The 20,118-nt window shown below is 38.0% G+C and overlaps 1 protein-coding gene across 1 annotated transcript in view; it reads left to right on the top strand.

The window, feature by feature from the left end:
• The window catches only part of NAV3 (neuron navigator 3), a gene marked incomplete at its 5' end in the record, with an annotated part of 304,732 nt that overhangs the window by 95,811 nt on the left and 188,803 nt on the right, over positions 1 to 20,118 (top strand). The window lies entirely within an intron of this gene.

Raw genomic sequence — 20,118 nt, 5'->3', positions numbered from 1 at the left:
GGGAGAAGTGTTCCACGTGGCTTTCCCATAGCTCCGGATAGTCTCATGGCCAGAATGATGCTGTGTACCTTTATTGTGACTAGATAGTTTGTAAACCTAGTGTGGCCTGAGGAAACATATCCCTCACATGTTTGCTTACACATGAATAACTTCAATTAGCATAATTATGCCTATCCAATACTTTTTTTTTTTTTTTTAATACTAGAGCTCAAGTCTTTAGGAGCAATGCACGTGGTGGCACAGTTTGAAGTGTAATGTTTATGTGAATTTCAAAAAGAACATTGTTTTTCTGAAATTAATATATCACTATTTCTGATTATATAAATAATCCATATTTGATGTTTTCTACAGTCTGACCCTATCTACCATCTGATTATTTTTTCATAGTTCCAGTTAATATTTCCATTTAGTGTTCCCATGTTATCAATAGAATACTAGATGGTAATATAATAATTTAAATTTATTAGAAGACACTATTATTTTGCAGTAATAATGTAATGTATATATAGAATTATAAACTTGATTCTATGATTTAGATAGGAAGTTTTTTGGTATAGTAAAAGAAAGAAAATAAATTCAGAACTGAGGCTTATCTGATTGTGTCTTTCCTACTATCTTCTTTTCAAAATTAGCTTGTAGTGTGGTAGTAAATGTCCCTCAATGTAAACTTAAGATTGGGTGGAAGAAAGGTGATTTTTATTTACTGTTAAAACCCATTACCATCAAGTCAATTCCGACTCATGGCAACCCCATGTACTACAGAGTAGAACTGCTCCAAAGGTTTTCATTTCAGAAACAGATTGCCAGGCCTTTCTTCCATGGTGCTGCTGGGTGGGTTTGAACTGCCAATCTTTAGGTTAGTAGTTGAGCACAAATTATTTGTGCCATCTAGGAACCTCTAATTTACTGTTAGTAAGCTATAAATTGAACACTGTATTTAGAGAAACCTTGATGAGAGTGTACCAGTGGGACAGTGATGAGAGCATGAATATCATAGAGAGATGAGATTGAATATCCTCCTCAATTTTTCAGTTTTAGGCTTTGCATCACTATTACCATGTTTTTATGCAAATAACATATACCTTCTATGTTTGTTTGCCAACCATGCCCTCCCCTCTGTGAGGTATTTTTGTAAATGCAGCTATGCCATTTTTTTTTTTTTACATGCTGCTGTAAAAAAAATAAGCATAGCATACTTAAGAAAATACCTCATGGGGGGGAGGATGTGGTTCGCAAACATAGAAGGCATGTGTTATTCATGTAAAAATAGGGTACTCTATTGCAATTTTTGCTTTAATTTTTGGTGTTTGCAGTATTCTCATAGATGATCCTTCCACTCCCTGGACTCTCTCACAATGGTCTTGTCCTCCAGCCCTTCTGAGCTACTTATCCTCAAAGTCATACTGTAGATCTGGTGATTGCCAGCAGCTCCAACTTTTCCATAATCTCAATTTCCTATACCCCTCTCTCACTGGCTACCACCTCCTATCTTTCCTGTACTCTTCCTTTGTACCCTGACTCCACCAGTGGCTTTACTAAGATTTCAAACTCATTGATCCCACCACACTTTATTATTCATCACCAAACCCTGTATATTTTTCTTCCCTTTTTAGATAGCTGAATTCTTATAGTCTTGGGTGTAACTTTACTTTTGCCTATATTCTTAACTCTCATGTTGTACTCATTTAATGAAGTTGCTGACCTGATAACATTCAATGCTCCACCTATTCCACACCTGCAATAAATGAGCCTGGGGAAAAACACCTTACCCATGTGACTCACTTTAAATTATTCAAGGGAATACTCAAAGCTACCCCACAATTATTCTATATTTGTCTAATCTGTTTATTCTTTCAATTTCTTAGATGACAACTATATACATTTTCTTTTCTTCTCAAACCTACAATACTATCTCTTACATACTTCCTGTTAACTGGTGACCTTACTGTCTGCTTCACTGAAAAAAGTAAAACAGTCAGAAAACACCTTTACAAACTACTGCCTTCACATTTGCCCATGCACCAATATCTATACCCATTTATTCTTCCTTTTGTCTTATACTCTGTCTTCTGTCTCTATAAGGTCAACTTTTCTTGACCCTGCAACGTACTGAGTGAAATAAAACAGATGAAATGGTGAAGGGCTTTTTGGATTAGAACAAATAATTATACTACTCACTGACATTGTCACAGACTTTTTTTGCTTATAGTAATCAGGACATTGATAAATGGAGTAAGGGTTTATCAAGAACCAGGTTCTCCCAAAAGGTTCCTGTCCAAGTGTGGAATGTTTTAGGTCACTTCTGTGTGCACCCCTTAATTAACCATGCACGAGAGAACAGAGCAACTTGGGCCTGGGGCTTATACAGAGAAACCAGAGGGGTGTACACGCTGGCCTACAGGGAAGCAACAGGAAGGGAAGAGGAAGGTGTCTCTGCTCAGGTGCAAACAGAATGGCCATACAGTGACTAGGAGAGTGCATTTGTTCAGGGGTGAACAGCATGACCAGCCTGTGACCAAAGCATGCAACATTTCTTCCCCTCTAGCTACAAGATTAATTCTGTACAATTAAGTAGTTATGGGTCCAATCTAATCCTGTTGCCATGGAGTTGATTCCGACTCACAGCGACCCTATAGCATAGGGTAGAACTGCCCTATAGGGTTTCAAAGGAGCTGCTGGTGGATTTGAACTGCCGACCTTTTGGTTTGCAGCCAAGCTCTTAACCACTGCACCACCAGGACTTCATTTATGGGTAGTCACGGGGAAATAGAAAGTTACTGTGAGCTCAAAACAGGGAGGAAACCTTCTCTGACAAAGAGAATAAACTGGCAGTGAGAGTGAGCCCCAATTCCCTGCCTCCTTATCAGAGAATGCTCTGAGCCCAAGGCTTCAGCTTAGGCAGCCTAGATAGAAACCATAAAGGCAGACCGAGCTTCCAGGAAACCCCAATTTGCTCAAGTATTACCCACATTTATCTTTCCCTCTTTATAGAACAATCCTACAAAGAATAGCCTTCAATCACTGACACTAATTTCTCTCCTCTCTAATAAACCTACTCCAATTAAGCTTTCAGCCCCATCTCTCCACTGAAGCTCTTAACTGAGGTACCAGTGATATATATATGGGCAAATCCAAGGTCTCAGTTGTTATTTTACCTCTCAGCAGCACATGCCCTCCTCTGGAAAAGTTTCTTGCTTGCCTTTCAGGATATCACATTCCCTTTGTTTTCCTTGAACCTCAATGTTTGCTCCTTCTCAGTCTCCTTTTCTAGTTATTCCTTTTCTCCCTGATCTCTTATAACTGAACTGATTTGGTCTCAGTTCCTGAACTATACATGCTCCCTTGGTGATTTAATACTGCTTATGGCTTTAAATTCCATCTGTATATTGATGGCTCACAAATGTCTCTCTCTACCTTAGTCCTTACCCCAGCATCCCAGACTTATATCTCCAACTGTGTATACAACATCTCCACCTGAATATCTCATAGACACCCCAAAGTCAGTATATCTAAAAATGAACTTCTGATTTTACTCCTCAAAATTTCATCCTTAAAAACTCTTCACTTTGCATTTTCTCTGTTCTGGTTAATGATAATTCTCTCTCTCCTGTTGCTCAGACCTGAAATCTTAGAATAATTCTTGACTCCTCCTATACTCTCATACCTGATATTCAATCAACCAGAAAACCTGTTGACTCCAGGGGTATTGTTTTCTATGTGAGCTCTGGAATACAGTTGTATATTTGAAGCAATTTTTTGAGGTTTTTTTTTTTTTTTTTTTGCTATTTGAACTCTTGCTATTATTTCTGACTCAAAAAATAAATTTAGATGACACAATATTCCTCTTATCCTAATTCACTGTCATAACTGAGGTACCAAATAAATTGTGGTAGCAAGGAATTATTTCAGTTTAAAAATATATCCGGAATTCAATCAGTTCTGTCCTGTTAACTGATATATCCCCAACATATGGCTGATATATATTAAATGCTCAATAAATATTTCTAAAATGAAGTAAATGTAATGGACATGTCATAGAAATGAGATACATAATGGGGAAGGAGCATAATAATTTTCAGGTGGACAAAATAGGAAATTTGAGAATAATAACTTTAATTTGGAAGGCAATATGACAGCATAGACTGTTTAGAAATAAATCACAGTGAACTTGACTTTATAACATTCAGAGGTAAATATATCACAGATATCAACACTTGCTGTAATAACACTATGTGATTTATGGCTATGGGAAAGTACAGCATATTAAATAACAGTAAAAAAGTAAATAACCCTCAGTTGAAGAGATCGACATGAGTAGAAAAGCAGAATATTGTCTGACACAGTGCAAAAGATGAGCCCTTAGGTTGGAAGGCACTCAAAATATGACTGGGAAGAGATGCCTCCTCAGAGTAGAGTGGAACTTAATTACATGAATGGAGTAAAGCTTTTGAGACCTTCATTTGCTGATGTGGCATGGATCAAAATGAAAAGACACAGCTGCAAACATCCATTAAAAAATGAAACATGGACTGTATGAAATATGAATCTAGGAAAATTGTAAGTTGTCAGAAAAGAAATGGAACACTTGAAAATAAATATACTTGGTATTAGTGAGCTGAAATGGACTGGTGTTGGGCCATTTTGAATAACACAATCATATGATATAGCATACTAGGAATGATAAATTGAAGAGTAATGGCATCACATTCATTGTCAAGAAGAACATTCCAAGACCTATCTTGAAGTGCAATGCTGTCAGTGATAGGAAAACATCAATACGCCTATAGGAAAGACCAGTTAATATGAGTATTATACAAATTGGCATACCAACCACTAATGCCAAAGATGAAGAAATTGAAGATTTTTACTAACTTCTGCAGTCTGAAATTGATCAGACATGCAATCTAGATTCATTGATAGTTACTGATGATTGCAATGTGAAAGCTGGAAACAAAGAAGGATCACTAGTTGGAAAATACGGCCATGGTGTTAAAAATGACACCAGAGATCATGTGGTAGAATTTTGCAAGACCAATGAGTTATTCTTTGCAAATACATTTTTCAACAGCATAAATGAAGGCTCTATGCTCTTGTAGGATGGAATACACAGAAATCAAATTGACTATATTTGTGGAAACAGATGATGGAGAAGCTCAATATCATCAGTCAGAATAAGGCCAGGGGCTGACTGCTGAACAGATTATCATTTGCTCATATGCAAGTTCAAGTTGAAGCTGAGGAAAATGAAAACAAGTCCACGAAAGCCAAAGTACGACCTTAAGTATATCCAACCTGAATTTAGAGACCTTCTCAAGTATAAATTTGATGCATTGAACACTAATGACCAAAAACCAGAGGAGTTGTGAGATGACCTCAAGGACATCATACATGAAGAAAGCAAGAGGCCAGTAAAAGGAAAAGAAAGAAAAGATCAAAATGAATGTCAGAAGGGATTCTGAAACATGCTCTTGAATGTAGAGTAGCTAAAGTGAATGAAAGAAATGACCACGTAAAAGAATTGAACAGAAGATTTTAAAGGACAGCTCAAGGAGACAAAGTATTACAATGAAATGTGCAAAGACCTGGAGTTAGAAAACCAAAAGGGAAGAAAACACTCAGAATTTCTCAAGCTGAAAGAACTGAAGAAAAAACTCAAGTTTCTCGTTGCAATATTGAAGGATTCCATGGGCAAAATATTAAACGATGCAGGGAGATGGAAGGAATATGCAGAGTCACTGTACCAAAAAGAATTGGTCAACATTCAGCCATTTCAGGAGATAACATAATGATTAAGAACCCATGGTAATGAAGGAAGAATTCCAAGCTACACCGAAAGCACTGATGAAAAGTAAGCCTCCAGGAACTGAAAGAATACCATTTAGAAGTTTCAACAAATCGTTGCAGGGCACCAAGCGTCTATGCCAAAAAATTTGGAAGACTGCTACCTGGCCAACCTACTAGAAGGGATCAATATTTGTACCCACTCCAAACAAAGGTTATCCAACAGAATAAAGAAATTATTGAAGAATATCATTAATATCACACACAAGTAAAATTTTGCTGAAGATAATCCAAAAGTGGTTGCAGCAGTACATCAACAGGGAACTGCCAGAAATTCAAGCTGGATTCAGAAGAGGATGTGGAATGAGGGATATCATTGCTGATGTCAGATGAATCATGGCTGAAAGCAGGGAATACTGGAAAGATGTTTACCGGTGTTTTATTGACTATGCAAAGTCATTCCAATGTGTGAATCATAACAAATTATGGATAATATTGTGAAGAATGGGAATTCCAAAACACTTAATGGTGCTCATGCAGAACCTGTACATAGACCAAGAGGCAGTCATTTGAACAGAACAAGGGGACACTGCATGGTTTCAAATCAGGAAAGGTGTGCGTCAGGGTTGTATCCTTTCACCATACTTATTCAATCTATATGCTGAACAAGTAATCTGAGAAGCTGTACTTTATGAAGAATAACATGCCATCAGGATTTCAGGATAACAAAACCTTGCTCAATGAAAGCAAAGAGGACTTGAAGCACTTACTAATGAAGATCAAAGTCTTCAGTACGGATTACACTTCAACATAAAACAAAAATCCTCACAACCAGACTAATAAGCAACATCATGATAAACAGAAAAGATTGAAATTGTCAAGGATTTCATTGCCCTTGGTTCCAGATCAATGCCCATAGAAGCAGCAGTCAAGAAATGAAATGATGCATTGCATTGGGCAAATCTGCTGCAAAAGACCTCTTTAAAGTGTTTAAAAGCAAAGATGTCACTTTGAAGACTAAGATGCGCCTGACCAAGCCATAGTATTTTCAGTCACCTCACATGCAAGCAAAAGCCGCACAATGAATAAGGAAGATCAAAGAAGAATTGATGCATTTGTATTATGGCTTTGTTGAAGGATATTGAATATACCATGGACTTCCAGAAGAATGAACATGTCTGTCTTGGAACAAGTACAGCCAGAACACTCCTTAGAAGCAAGAATAGCGAGACTTTGTCTCACATACTTTGGATATGTTATCAGGAGGGACCAGTCCCTGGAGAAGGACATCGTGCTTGGTAAAGTAGAGGATCAGTGAAAAAGAGGAAGACCTTCAATGAGTTGGACTGACGCAGTGGCTGCAACAGTGGGCTCAAACATAGTAATGATTGTGAGGATGAGGCAGGATTAAGCATTGTTTCATTCGTTCTGTTGCATGTGGTGTTGCTGTGAGTCAGAAATGACTTGTTGGCATCTATAACAACTACAGCAAGAAAAGAGAGTATCTACAAATTTAATTTTGTCTGTGCTATCACTGAATAATCAAAAATTTTGAGGAGGAAAATGTTTAGTCATTTTAAAGAGGCAATATAATGGCTCAGAAATACTCTCTGATGAGCTGGGATTTTAGAAGATATATTGCATGTGTGTGTATATATATATGTATACCTATATAACATACAAATATATACACAGATATTTGTATATATACACACATATACACATGTATATATACACACATACATATGTGTGTGTGTATATATATAGAGGGAGAGAGAGAAAGACAGTAAGGATGAACACATAATCGTAGTATAAACCTATAAAAGAATGAATCTGTCATAAACTTAAAGCTTACAGAATTTTTCCTATTTTAGTTATCACTTCCCTTTCTTTCAGTCTCCATTACTTCCTCTTTCAGAACTTCCTGCCACAGCTCTCCTTTTGTTTCTCATTTCTGCTATTGCTACTACATTCTGCTACTAGAGAAACCACAAACTACATAAGCATAAGCGCTTCAATTTATTGCTTAGCACTAGCTTAGACTGGCCCATAGACTATTTCTTTGAAGATAATATGAGATGTGGGAAGAAAAATGTTCTAGAAATTGGACAAAATAGCCTCTTCCCTGACATTATTTATCTGTTAAATTATTCCTCAGATTCCTTATCTCTGAGGTGACTATGGTGATGTCTAGTGAATCACAGGATTGTTGTGAGATACGGTGTTATTCATCCATCTGTCCTTTCAGTATTTTTCACCTGGCACCTTATACATGCCAGGCTTCTCAAGAGTTGGGAAAACAAACAGGACTAAGACATGAACCCTCCTATTGAAGAGCAAGAGGCAAATGGATAAACTTTAATGCTACAAGTAAATAAACTCATAGACATTGTGAGCAACTAAGTTTGCCGGAAAGAGTTGGGAAGGGCTTAAAAAAAGAGCAGATATGTATGTTGTCCCAAAAGATTTGTGACATTCTAATGGATGGAGAAATCAGGGAATAACAAGCCAGGAAGATACAACTTCAGTGAAAGTAGTTTGAAAAAAAATTCTTCTTGCCTTATTATTTTTATTAGTTTCTTTTTGTGAAAATGGCCAATTTTCCTAAATTCATTGGGATCTTGGGATCTCACTAGTTTTTTTGTAACCCAAAATTTCACAGTTCCAAATGCTGTTGACACTGTTGAACTCCTATTGCTAATGATTGGTATGGGGACCTCAGTGGGGAGTAATTCCTCGTTCTGTTCCCCAAGTAAACTTCATGATACAGAACTGTGATGATATTAGTCCTGGCAAGGGCAGATCCAGGTTTGTGAATTTTTGAAACCTATAAAATTAGGGTAACTTTGCTTAAGAAAGAATAAAACAAATTAAACATACAGAATTGTGTAGCGGTCCTTGAAAGGGGCCCAGGCGAGTAAGAGTTTCCACAGTTTAAGCACCATTGACTTCACAGTAAGCTGACCTTGGTGTCCTAGTGTGGTTTTGCCTGACCAGCATCTATTGCCCCGTCTGCTGATAATAGAACCTTGATTTTCTCTGGGGAACCACATCCCCACCATTTTTTGTCCATGTGGTTCAAGTAAAATTGACCTAAGCACAGCCACTCATAACAACCCATTCCCTTGACCTCAGGACTGTTTCAGGAATGGTCATGTGACTCAATGGATTTCAACTGGAACAATTTAGAATCAATCTCGGAACTTTTCCTGAGATGGTTGGACAATGAAGCTCTCTTTTTCTGCTAGGTCTGAAGTTAGTAAAAAGAAAGTTTAGAGCTTCTGGCAGCTATCTTCATCCCCAAGTGAAACAAACAGAGGAAATAGAGCCTACAGCAGGAGAGGCTTACCCCAAGTTCATTATAGGAAATGTCAGAGCCCCTGAACAAGCTGTGTGTGAAATTATACCTTCCCTACTCTCTGTCCTTTTGAGTTATATTACTGTGGGAAGGAGGGGTCTCTTTTTGTACATGAACAAATGTGAAAAATGCCCCTACTTACATAACTCCAAAATCCATGGCATTTAAAGATTTGAGACACTGTTAAGGAACAAAGATGAATGGTTCATACTACAAAGCAGATTTTGTTTAGAGAGGCTCACTTAGTTGGAAAGCTTAGTTGTTTAAATTTTCAGTATGCAGTATTTCACATGAAGTTATAAAAATGTCTCTGTGACTAAATGGTTATGCAAGTTAAAAATGTAGTCAAGTTGTGGTGTGAAGATACGCATCAGAAACACTCAGTAAAATAGCATCCTGGGAAAAACTTAAGACCTTTGCAGTTTGGAGATTCTCAGAAATCTGTAAGCACATCAATTGATTCTCCTTTTTCATCATGCTCTTAGGGAGGTAACCTAGTGATATTTGCCAGAGGTGGTGATGGTGGTCTTCCAGTAATTATCACAGCCAGGTATAATTCATTATGTAGTTCAAGTGGCAGTAAGAAAGTGAGCTTCTTGTTTCCAGCCTATCGTTTCAGATAAAAAAAAAAAAAAAAAAATTTTTTTTTTTTTAATGCCACGATCTCAGTATTGCAAGGCTAGCTGTTTTGAGGATGCAGATTTTACTGCTTAAACTTGGTTTTATTCTCACATTAATAGACAAAAAGAAATCTGGCCTTAGAGACCATCTCCCTTCATCAAGTGCTAAGACGTTCTGCCAAATGTGAAGTGAGTTTATTCTTCCTGCCCCTTCCCCTCACTGTTATCATTCAACAAAGTTTTAGAATTTTTTCTTTTACATAGATTGACACTTGCCCTATTTTTTTTTTTTGCATAAGACTGTCTGCCAACATGTATAACATTTGTTTAATGCGCTTTTTAACCTTTAGCTAGAATTTTATATTCAACTGAGGAATGTTGATAGGTATCATACTAATTCACTATCAGCGAAGCTGGCATTTCATTTGTAAAAAAATAATTTTAAAATAATACAATGAATTGAGAAAATAATTTTTAAAGTGAGATTCAGATTAATCAGAGGCCTAAGCTAATGTTTATACATGTGTTTCATTTTGTTTTACTCACCAGACTTTGTATTAAATAATGAATTATCTGGCATTTAAAACCTTTGTAAGTGCTCACGTAAACTGACTTTTTTCTTAAAAGTTTGTAAAGATCAAGAAGATGAAACTCAGGCAATTCCAATCAGTTTAGATCTTTTACTTAAATAGGCATCTTATAATTAAGTGTATTAAAGAACTCAAAAACATTCCTTTTCATAACATTAACCCCCAGTACCCAGTGCCGTCGAGTCAATTCCAACTCATCTCATTATAGTAGCTATATTTTATGTTAGGTTTTGGCAAAATTAGAGTGAGTCACATTTTGAGTTCTGATTGGGCCTGTTTATCTCCTTTGTACTGAAGCCTCTTCCTCCATCTGTGTAACATTGCATATATATTTGTGAACACACAGAAGTGTGGGTACACCCGTGTGTGGATACTCACCCAACACAAGCAGGGATAGCTGCCTCTAGAGAGGCAATGAATGGGTTCAATGAATGCGTTCCTGAATACTGTTGTTCAGAATAAAACTATGGACTGATACAGTTCCAAGGGCAAAACTTTTATAACTACAAGTTGACAATACAGTAATGTCTTTGAGCAAAGAGACAAACAAAATTCTTTGATGTTTTCTCTGTGAGGTTATTTCTTCAAAATATTTGCAGTCTGTCTCTACCAGCCCCTCCTTACTGACTCCACTGGACTTGGCACACTCCTTCCTGGGCTCATTCCTACAGGAGGATTATGTTGAATCAGGCTGGAGCATGTGAGTGGAAAATGACATGGGTCATTTCTGAGCAGAAGCTTTAAGACCCATTGCTTGGCTCTCTCATGTCTATTCCCTCTGTCATAAGACCAACATGTCCCAGACTGGGGTTACTCTTTCTGCCTAGATCATAGAATAAAGAGTATCTGATCAGAGCTGCAACCTGCTCAGAGTGGACATTAATGTGAGTAATACTGTAGTATGTGTTTGATTTTATAATCCACTGACATTTTGAAATTGTAAATGTCGCATAATTTAGTCTCAGCCAGGCTTTATCAACCTTTACTCTACTGACATTGTGGGTTGCATGATGGTACAGTGGTTAAGAGCTACGGCATGCTATGGCTGCTAACCAAAAGGCTGGCAGTTCTAATCAACTAGTCTCTCCTTGGAAACCCTATGGGGCAGTTCTAATCTGTCCTATAACGTCGCTATGAGTAGGAATTGACTGGATGGCAACAGGTTTTTTTTTTTTACATTGGGAGTCCTGGGTGGCACAAATGGTTACTAGCCAAAAGGTTCCTGGTTCAAACCAACCGAGAAGCACCTTGGAAGACAGGCCTGGCAATCTGCTTCCAAAAGGTCGCAAACTTAAAAACCCTGTGGAATAGTTCTACTCTGCCCACATGGGGTCATCATGAGTCAGAATTGACTTGATGGCAATTAAGAACAACTAGTGGTGTCGAGGTTAAGAGCCAGGCTGCTAACCAAAAGGTCGCCGGTTTGAATCCACCAGCCGCTCCTTGGAAACCCTATGAGGGCAGCTGTTCTCTGTCCCTTAGGATTGCTATGAGTCAAAATCAACTCAATGGCAATGGGTTTTTTTTTTTTTTTTTGATACTTTGTAGGGTGTTTAGGAACACCCTTTTTTTTTTTAGCCTCTAACCACTAGATGTCAGTAGCACCCCTTTTCCCAGTTGTGACAACACAGAGTGTCTCTACACCCCAAAAAACCAAACCCAGTGCTCTCCAGTCGATTCCGACTCATAGTGACCCTATGGGACAGAGTAGAACTGCCCCATACAGTTTCCAAGGAGTGCCTGGCAGATTCAAACTGCCGACCCCTTGGTTAGCAGCCGTAGCACTTAACCACTACGCCACCAGGGTTTCCAGAGTGTCTGTAGTTATTGGTTCTCAAACTGCAGTCCCAGAGCCAGCTGCAGTAGCATCACCTGTTAGAAGTTCTTTGCAGACCTACTGAATCAGGAGACATGGAGATGGGACCCAGCAACCTGTGTTCTGATATACCTTCCGTGTAGCTCTGAACATGTAAAAATTGAGAACCACTGGTCTGAGCTGACTGGTGTACAAGTACCCATGTATAAAGGGAAGGCATAATTATTGCTTTCATTTGCCAATGCATAAGGTCAACCCTTTCAAGTTAGAGCATTAGTGTTCCCTTTTAATGAATTTGTAACGCTTTAGAGTATGCAACCATGTATTAGTGTAACTGATGTCAAACAAATTGAAGTTTCATAGCTTCAAAAAATTTCATTATGTTCTCACTACCTGGTGATTCACTGGGCTGCAATAATTCAAACTGAAGAAAATAAAAATGTTCTTCTTAAAAATCCCAAGGGCAGGGTCATTTTGGTCTTTTTAAAATGACTTTACAAAATGATGTTTTTAGAAGTACAGTTGTCAGTTTCTGTGATTCAGCATTAGTACCTTCATTTTATTTTTGATAATGCAATTTATTTTTGAAGACTAAAGAGTTGAGAATAATTATTTATAACCCAAAGGTTTGTTTATTGAAAATTTTTGCTACAAATAATTGCTGTTCTTAAGTAAATCACTTTGATTCCTTTTATATATCTGTAAAATGGATCTAGATATGGTCTGCCTTGACCTTGGGGGCTTCAGGAATAATTAACTTTAAAAGTAGATTGTTACTGTATGTAAAGCTATGTTGTTGTTGTTAGGTGGTGTGGAGGCTGTTCCAACTCACAGCAACTCTATAGGACAGAGTAGAACTGCCCCATAGTGTTTCCAAGGAGCAGCAGGTCGATTTGAACTGTGCACCTTTTGGTTAGCAGCTGAGCTCTTAAGCAGTATGACACCAGGGCTCCGTGTAAAAGTATAGGCAAGGCGTATTGTAATGTTAATGTATATAGTTAAGAGTTGGGCATTTCCTGTAGTGGAAATTAATAAAATGAGATGAAAAATCAGAATTAATTTCACTGTGTTAGCTCTGAAATTGATGAGGATTTATTTATATGTCAATTCGAATGACACAACTTAACATTTCTATACATTCCTCCACTTTCCCCTTTATAATAAGGGGTGTTTGTAGGCATAAAATCCTCAAAAGTTTTTCTTTAATACTTGTCTTGTTAATGTCAGTGGAGCACATAACCTCTACCATACCTGACATTTGTTTTGAAAGTTTTCCCCAAACCAGAATTTCAAGATGGTGGTTTAGCGAATCAAGAGAAATTTACCTTATACGTTTTCTGTTTTATCAAAATATTGAAGATAACTAATTATGCTGTGATAGGTTTATGCAGTAGATTTAGAAAAATGCTCAATATCAAAATACTTCACGTGAATTTTATGTTTTCGTTGACATCATTATGGTCTACATACTTGGCCGTATTCCACTTGCATGCTTTGAGTCAAAAGCATATTGGGGAAAAAACATTTTGTGTCATTTTTTGCTATTTTTTTAAAGAAGGGAGGAAGAAATCTCGACTTTTATTGTTACATTAGAATTTTGCTAAATAACCTCAGAATCAAAAACACTTGAATTTGTTCTGGAAAAGATGAGGTGAAGTGTTTTCCTTTAAAGTGTTATCTGTCAGCAGGTAGAGAGTGTCATGCTCTGTTTTTTAGGTCCTTTATACTCTTGAATTTGATTTGTGCTTTTACAGCACAAATCCCAACATTCAGAAGGCAGATCTGCCTGCTTCAGCTGCCTGCAGCTATAGAGAATTAGCCTGTCATTCTCAGCATCGGGGAGCGTGTGTGAGTGTGAGAGTGTGTGTCCGCGGCTGAGGCTGGGTGGCTGAGAGCGATCTCCATGTGCATAGGGTTGATGTGTAGCATCTCATTCAGGCTTGGCTCTGAAACCTGTGGCATTCTAGGCTGGACAGCTGCTTCCGTGGCTCTGTCACAATTTCGCAGGATGTTTGCTGCCATGGCAGCCAGCAGCATCTACTGCAGCAGCAAGAAAGAACCATAGATCTGAGAATGCAGGTGGAATACTAAAACGCAAGAGGCTCGGGCAGGGCTGGGCTTCCAGGCTTCATTCCTGCTCTTACTGGGCTCTGATGCGGAGGCTGTACTTGCTGCACTGTGTCAGCTCATCTAGAGTAAAGGGCTGTGGACCTGGATCAGTCAAGGGCTGGTGAGAGGAGGAAAAAAAAAAAAAAGCCAGAGCCATCCCTCCAGCTCCACTACCTTTCTTTTCGGCACACAGAAGCAGTAAAGGGAAATGTGGACCCATCCTCGTGCTGAGACATGCGATTGGATGAAGAAGGGAAAACGTAGTTGGCTTCCTGTGTTACTTTTCAGCTGGAGCAGAATCTTTGCTGAACTCTTTTCTGCTTCAGCTGTATTCAAGCAAACTGTTTGTGAGTACCACTGATTAGTGAAATGATGTAGCAAGCTAAAGGGTGGGCAAGTCATTTTATGTACAAAAGCTACAGAATCAATTTATGTGAATGTTTGAGCCTGGCCTTTTATTGAACTGCATGTGTTAATCAAAACCCAAAGGGCCAGTTGAGATCTCAGTATAAGACAACAAGATGATGTCCAATTGAAAAGGTGAAGCCACTGGAAGAGACATGCAGCGCCCTGTTGAACTCTCTGTGTTTAGGGGCAAAGATGTAAGGAGAAAGGGAGCTTGCCTTCAGAAGCAAAAGTCTTTGACTAATCTCACCCTCACCAGTGAAATCAAGAGGAGACCCACTGTGCGCATTTCCAACTGGTTTGGAAATGCGGCAAAGGCCAGCCAGAGAGAATCCCACTATGAAGACAGGCGCACTCTGTCCAGATTTCTCTCGAGGTCTGTGCAGTCCCTGTATCATACCAGCAGCCCCGGGACCTGGAACCTCCTGCCTGCTGGAGGCAACCAGTCAGGCAGTGAGGGCTTAGAGGACTGGTCTGCAAGAAAAGTCTTGGAAGGTGAGAGTGATGAAGAGAGCAGGTCTGAAGATGAAACTGTATCCTCTAAGCTAAGCAGCATCAGCAGAAGCTGGGCTGAAGAGGAAGGAGAAAGCTGCCTGCGGGAAGGGATTGCTCATCTAGATGAGGATGTTATCCTTACGATGTTGGGGGATCTGGAGCAGGCACTTTACACTGACTTACTGGGTAAGTTGGGTTTCCTTCTCAAATGTGTATGGCATTTTAAGAAGCTGCATATTTGCCTTAGCCAACTACCTTCCATTGTACAGACTGATTTTTTTTTTAATTCTTTAAATTATTTTCTTTGTAAAGCTTAGTTCATATGAAGACTAGTTGCAAAGTCTTTTTGGAAAAAGTAAACAGAAGCGGTTTTCCACAGACTTTATTGGCCTAAAGACCTGTACATTTTAGATACCTATCTAAAAGTGTTAACATTTTTAAACCCCATTTTTTTTTCCTTGTCATTAATGGGGCCTGTTTATTCAACTTCCTTCAAGGTGACCTCACCACAAATATGGAATGAAGGATGAAGGGCTTTGTGGGTGAATTTCCTGTACTTTTTATTTTCTCCTGCAGCATTAGTGGTACTGGCGTAGATGGCCCTTTTTTGTACCTCAGTGACAAGCACACTGCATTCTAGTAACACTTTTAGAAATGCAGATGCTTCTTCCGCAAGCTTTACTTACTTTTTTGGGGGGAAGGAGGATGCTTGACAAAAAATGCTCTTGAGTGTGTACACTTTAACTATTTAAACTAATATAGAGATAGCTATGATCTGTTTTCTACTTGACACACTAGGCTTTTGATGACATGAGTCTCAGTAGTAACTTCTGATATAGTCTTAATGAACAAGATTTGAAGATGTCTGAAGTAAGTGGCTTTGTAAATAACACTTTACATGTCAGCCTTACCACTTGTCTAAGTAGGTAAAATCAATATATTTTGTTATCTCTCAATCCAATACTTGCCTAAAGCATGTTTATATCATACAGTTCCTTCTTCAAAAATCTGTAACGATTGAACCATTGACCACAGCGTATTTTCTGTCCATGTGTATTTCCATACAGGACTCCATAAATTCAAAAGATTTAAACCTGGCCAGGGATCTCTTTGTTTCATATTCATAAGACAGATGCTAAATGTTTATTTTCTGTGTAGACTCTCCTGTTATGTGGTGTCTTATGAGATTTTCTGGAATCTTTTAGTGAACCAGCTTTAGAAGGAGAAAGCTTAGAAACAGCAGAGGCAGATATTGCTGAATTCTTCATGTCAGTTTGGCTTTAAAAGAGTAATGTTGCCACAGTTGTTGGAATAGTGAGTCTGAATCTGAATGCACCAGGTGCTCAGCCACTGAAGATTTACTTCTTCACCATTGTGCGATTTCTATGATGAACTGCTTCGCCTAAAGAGCTGTATGTGGTACAAAGGCAAGAGAGGGACTCTTAATCCTTATGAATCTTTTTCTTCTTTTTTTTTTTTTTGCCTCTTGATCCTCTGGAACTGTAGAATCAAATAATATTCATCTTTTGCCTTTAAAATAGTGGAATTCATCTTGTTCCAAGTACCTCTTATGTAAGCATTTTCAAAGATAAGAACAGAGCGCAGTCCCCTGACAGTATTTGTCAGTTGTTCTGTTAAATTATAGCATGCTGTGGGTGGGTGTAGATATGACACATGCCTTTTTGTGCATAAATAACTTGAGTATTACTGTCAGAGGGTAGCCTCTCAATAGAAATCTGTGTATGCCGTGGGTTTTAAACTGAGTATCTGCTTATTGGAGTTACGTGATTATTCACTTTAAGAGGATTTTTTTTTCCTCCCTTTAAGCCAGAATTTAAAAATGCAAGTCAGAAAGGAAGAGGATGAGTTTATTTAAATAGCTCTGATACTAATAACCACAGCTCAGGATAATGAAGCATCCCAACACAACTCCCTAAACACAATGATGCATGTTAAGTTTGGGGAAGATATCCAAGCCTACGGCGCACAGGAATATCAGGATCCCTGCCACGTGCTTGACTCGGCTCTGCTTCTGACTCAAAATGGCCTCTTCCAAGTTAGTTTTTAGGAAGGGCTCCTTAAGTTCAACTCGTTAATCTGAGATAGCCTAATAATGCAGACAGACTAGAGGCTTTACTATAACATATAACCTAGGAGAGTACTTAAAAGCTGTTGGCCATATTTTTGCTATTGTTCCCCCACATATCTGAATAAACGGTTTCATCCAAAAATAGTTGGGGTCCTCTACAAAACTGGGGTTATTTTTCAGAACAAATCAGACAGCTCTGCTTTAGATAACACTTTTGTTATGTGGATGGTGTGGAGGACATAATTCTCTTGTGAACCAGGTTCATACATATGTAATTTAATTTTCTATTAAAAGATGACAGTGCTGGCAGTGTTAATTACAGTGTGTAATGCGTAATGTTAATTACAATGGCTAAGGCCTAAAAAGTAGGAGCAGGACCAGGCAGATTAAATGGTTTATCTGTCACTAAGTAATGATGTAGAAGAACCAAACAGAGCCTGTTATTTCGTGCTCAACCAATAGAGACCTTACAAGCAATGAGAAAGCAGTCTGCACCATGTTAAAAACTCAAGTGAATTCAGCATATACCGTTGTGGAAAATGCATGGAAACTATTACCATTGTGTCTGGCACATAGGGAGCCTCTTACAGGAATAATAATTGACTTTGAGATTATACGAGTAAAAGGAGATATATTTTTGTGATTAAATAAAATTTTCAGATGCATTCTTCTGCTAACTTTCATTTGTTACTTGGCATTTAATTTATCTGTGTTTTATATTTAACATTTTCAATTGTGTTTCCCCTCCAAAAAGAAGCCTTTAGATATCATTTGGATATAAATTTACATGACATTTCAGACTGTAAAATCCTTAGAATCTTTGTAAACTCATTCAGTTTTACCTTGCCTTTTGTACATCATTGCAAACATTTAGTGTAATAAATTTTTAGTTGGTTATTATTGTTCATGACATGGATGAAGCAGTAAATGTGTTCTGTTCAAGTTTTCGGAGGAAAAGGAACATTTGTTTAATTGTCATGGGTGGTGCACTGTCATGTGTGGATGCTATGAGGAGAAAATTAAAGGAGGGAGGTAGGCCATGGTTCTAAAACATGAGGGAAGGTGTATAAATGAACAAAGGATTCAACTGGAAGAATCCAATGATCTAAGACATCTATTGGATTGCAACAAGGGATTTAAAAGGAGATGAAGTAGATGTGAAAAAATATTTAGCGAAACCGAATGGCTGAACATGCAGACAATGTTCTTAAAAGTTAATGTGAAGGAAAGGTACTGGAAATAATTCAGTGTCAGTAGTATGCCAGTTGGCAAGGGTTTGAGCTACAGCATGAGTACAATTTAAAAGCTCTCCCAGAGGACAAGAGATCAGGGGTAGGAGAAATGTAATGGTATATTCTAAGAACTTGTATAAGGTCAATGGCTCGTGTCTCTTCTACCACCAAAGAGGGTCATCTTAACGCTCCTCCCTCTAAGACTTCTTCCTTAGCATCCTTTAGAATCTAAGGCTTCTATTCTATATGCTCTCTCATATACTAAATCCTAGGTTTAGGGCTTCTCCAATTTTATCTCCTTCTTCACTAGATAGTTGTTTTGACCAAGTTTAAATAAAATTTCACCTCTGCTCCCCTTTGACTTAAATAATATTCCTTGGGTTTTTTTTTTTTTTTTTTTTTTACCTACCCTTCAAGATTTTCCCTATAAAACTCTCCTTTATCTTCAGCGTTCTACCAGATTACATGGAAGTGAAAGGCAGACTTCTTTTTAGCCATTTCTCAAATACATTTTATTATATTTATGAGGAGAAAGATGAGCAGTATTTCCAGGGAGAAGATGTTCAAAGTCTCAAGGATTATTAACAATCAGAGATTTAAAGAAATATCTATAATGATAGCGGTTGCGTGACTTGAATTGGCACACAAAAAGTTTATACTATGGGTGTTGAGGCAAACAATATATTTTTTTATTTCTAAAAAATATATTTACTTTAGTAAAATTCTCAGCATTTTCTATGTTTGAAATAAGAATGTTATTATTAAGCATATTTTAATTGTTCAAATAAGTTTGTAAGTTAATAGGAAGAGGTTGACAGACCAGCAGCAGACCTGGTTGTTTTGGCAACCACCCAGGATAAGGAATAAGCAATACAGTAATGTTTGGCTGAGAAAGATAATAAAGGAATTAGTAGTCATTGTCTTCCAATATTTGAGTGGCTACTTTTTTTTTTTACCATGGTAAGGATGGTGCACAGTTGTTCAGTTGGTTTCAGAGGCCAAAACTAGGGCCTCTGAGTAGAAGTTAAAGGGAGACAAACTGTTGCTTCTCCTGAGAAATGTTTTCATGTGTATGTATTAAAAATCTGGCATGAACACAAAGGAAGAAAATTAACAGGTTGAATATTTACCTATATTCTCAAAACAGATTATAGATATGTAGCTTGACTTGTATACGTGGCAATTTTCAGAGCGTTTTAAATATATGCTGGGTTTTTTCTCTCTTTTTACTTTTCCTTCCCTTTTTCTTTTCCTCCCTTTCTTTTCTTTCCCTTTTCCTCACTTTCCTACCATTTTTTCCCTCCTCTTTGTTATCTGTCCCTCCCCTTAATCCATCCATTCCAGTTTCTTCCTTCCTTTTTCTTCTTTGTTCTTTCTTTCTTATTAAAACCTCCAATCATTGGACATCCTCCTGAGCCCCGGGTAAATAGAATAAAATCTGTGTTTCCTCTGCTCTCCTCCCATGGTCTTATTACTGTCCAGCCTCACCAGCTTCCATTGACCGCTAGCCAAGGAGTCATTACATGACCATAAACAAAATGGTTCAGTGGCATTTTTGTCCCCAAATGATAGGTGATGGCTCTGTAAGGCCAGCGTTTGTCCTACTGTTCGTTTCATGTCTGT

The sequence above is a fragment of the Loxodonta africana genome, chromosome 4, assembly GCF_030014295.1.
Source record: "Loxodonta africana isolate mLoxAfr1 chromosome 4, mLoxAfr1.hap2, whole genome shotgun sequence".
NCBI lineage: Eukaryota > Metazoa > Chordata > Mammalia > Proboscidea > Elephantidae > Loxodonta > Loxodonta africana.
Note: the sequence above shows the minus strand (reverse complement) of the source record. Positions and strands in the feature narration are given on the sequence as shown.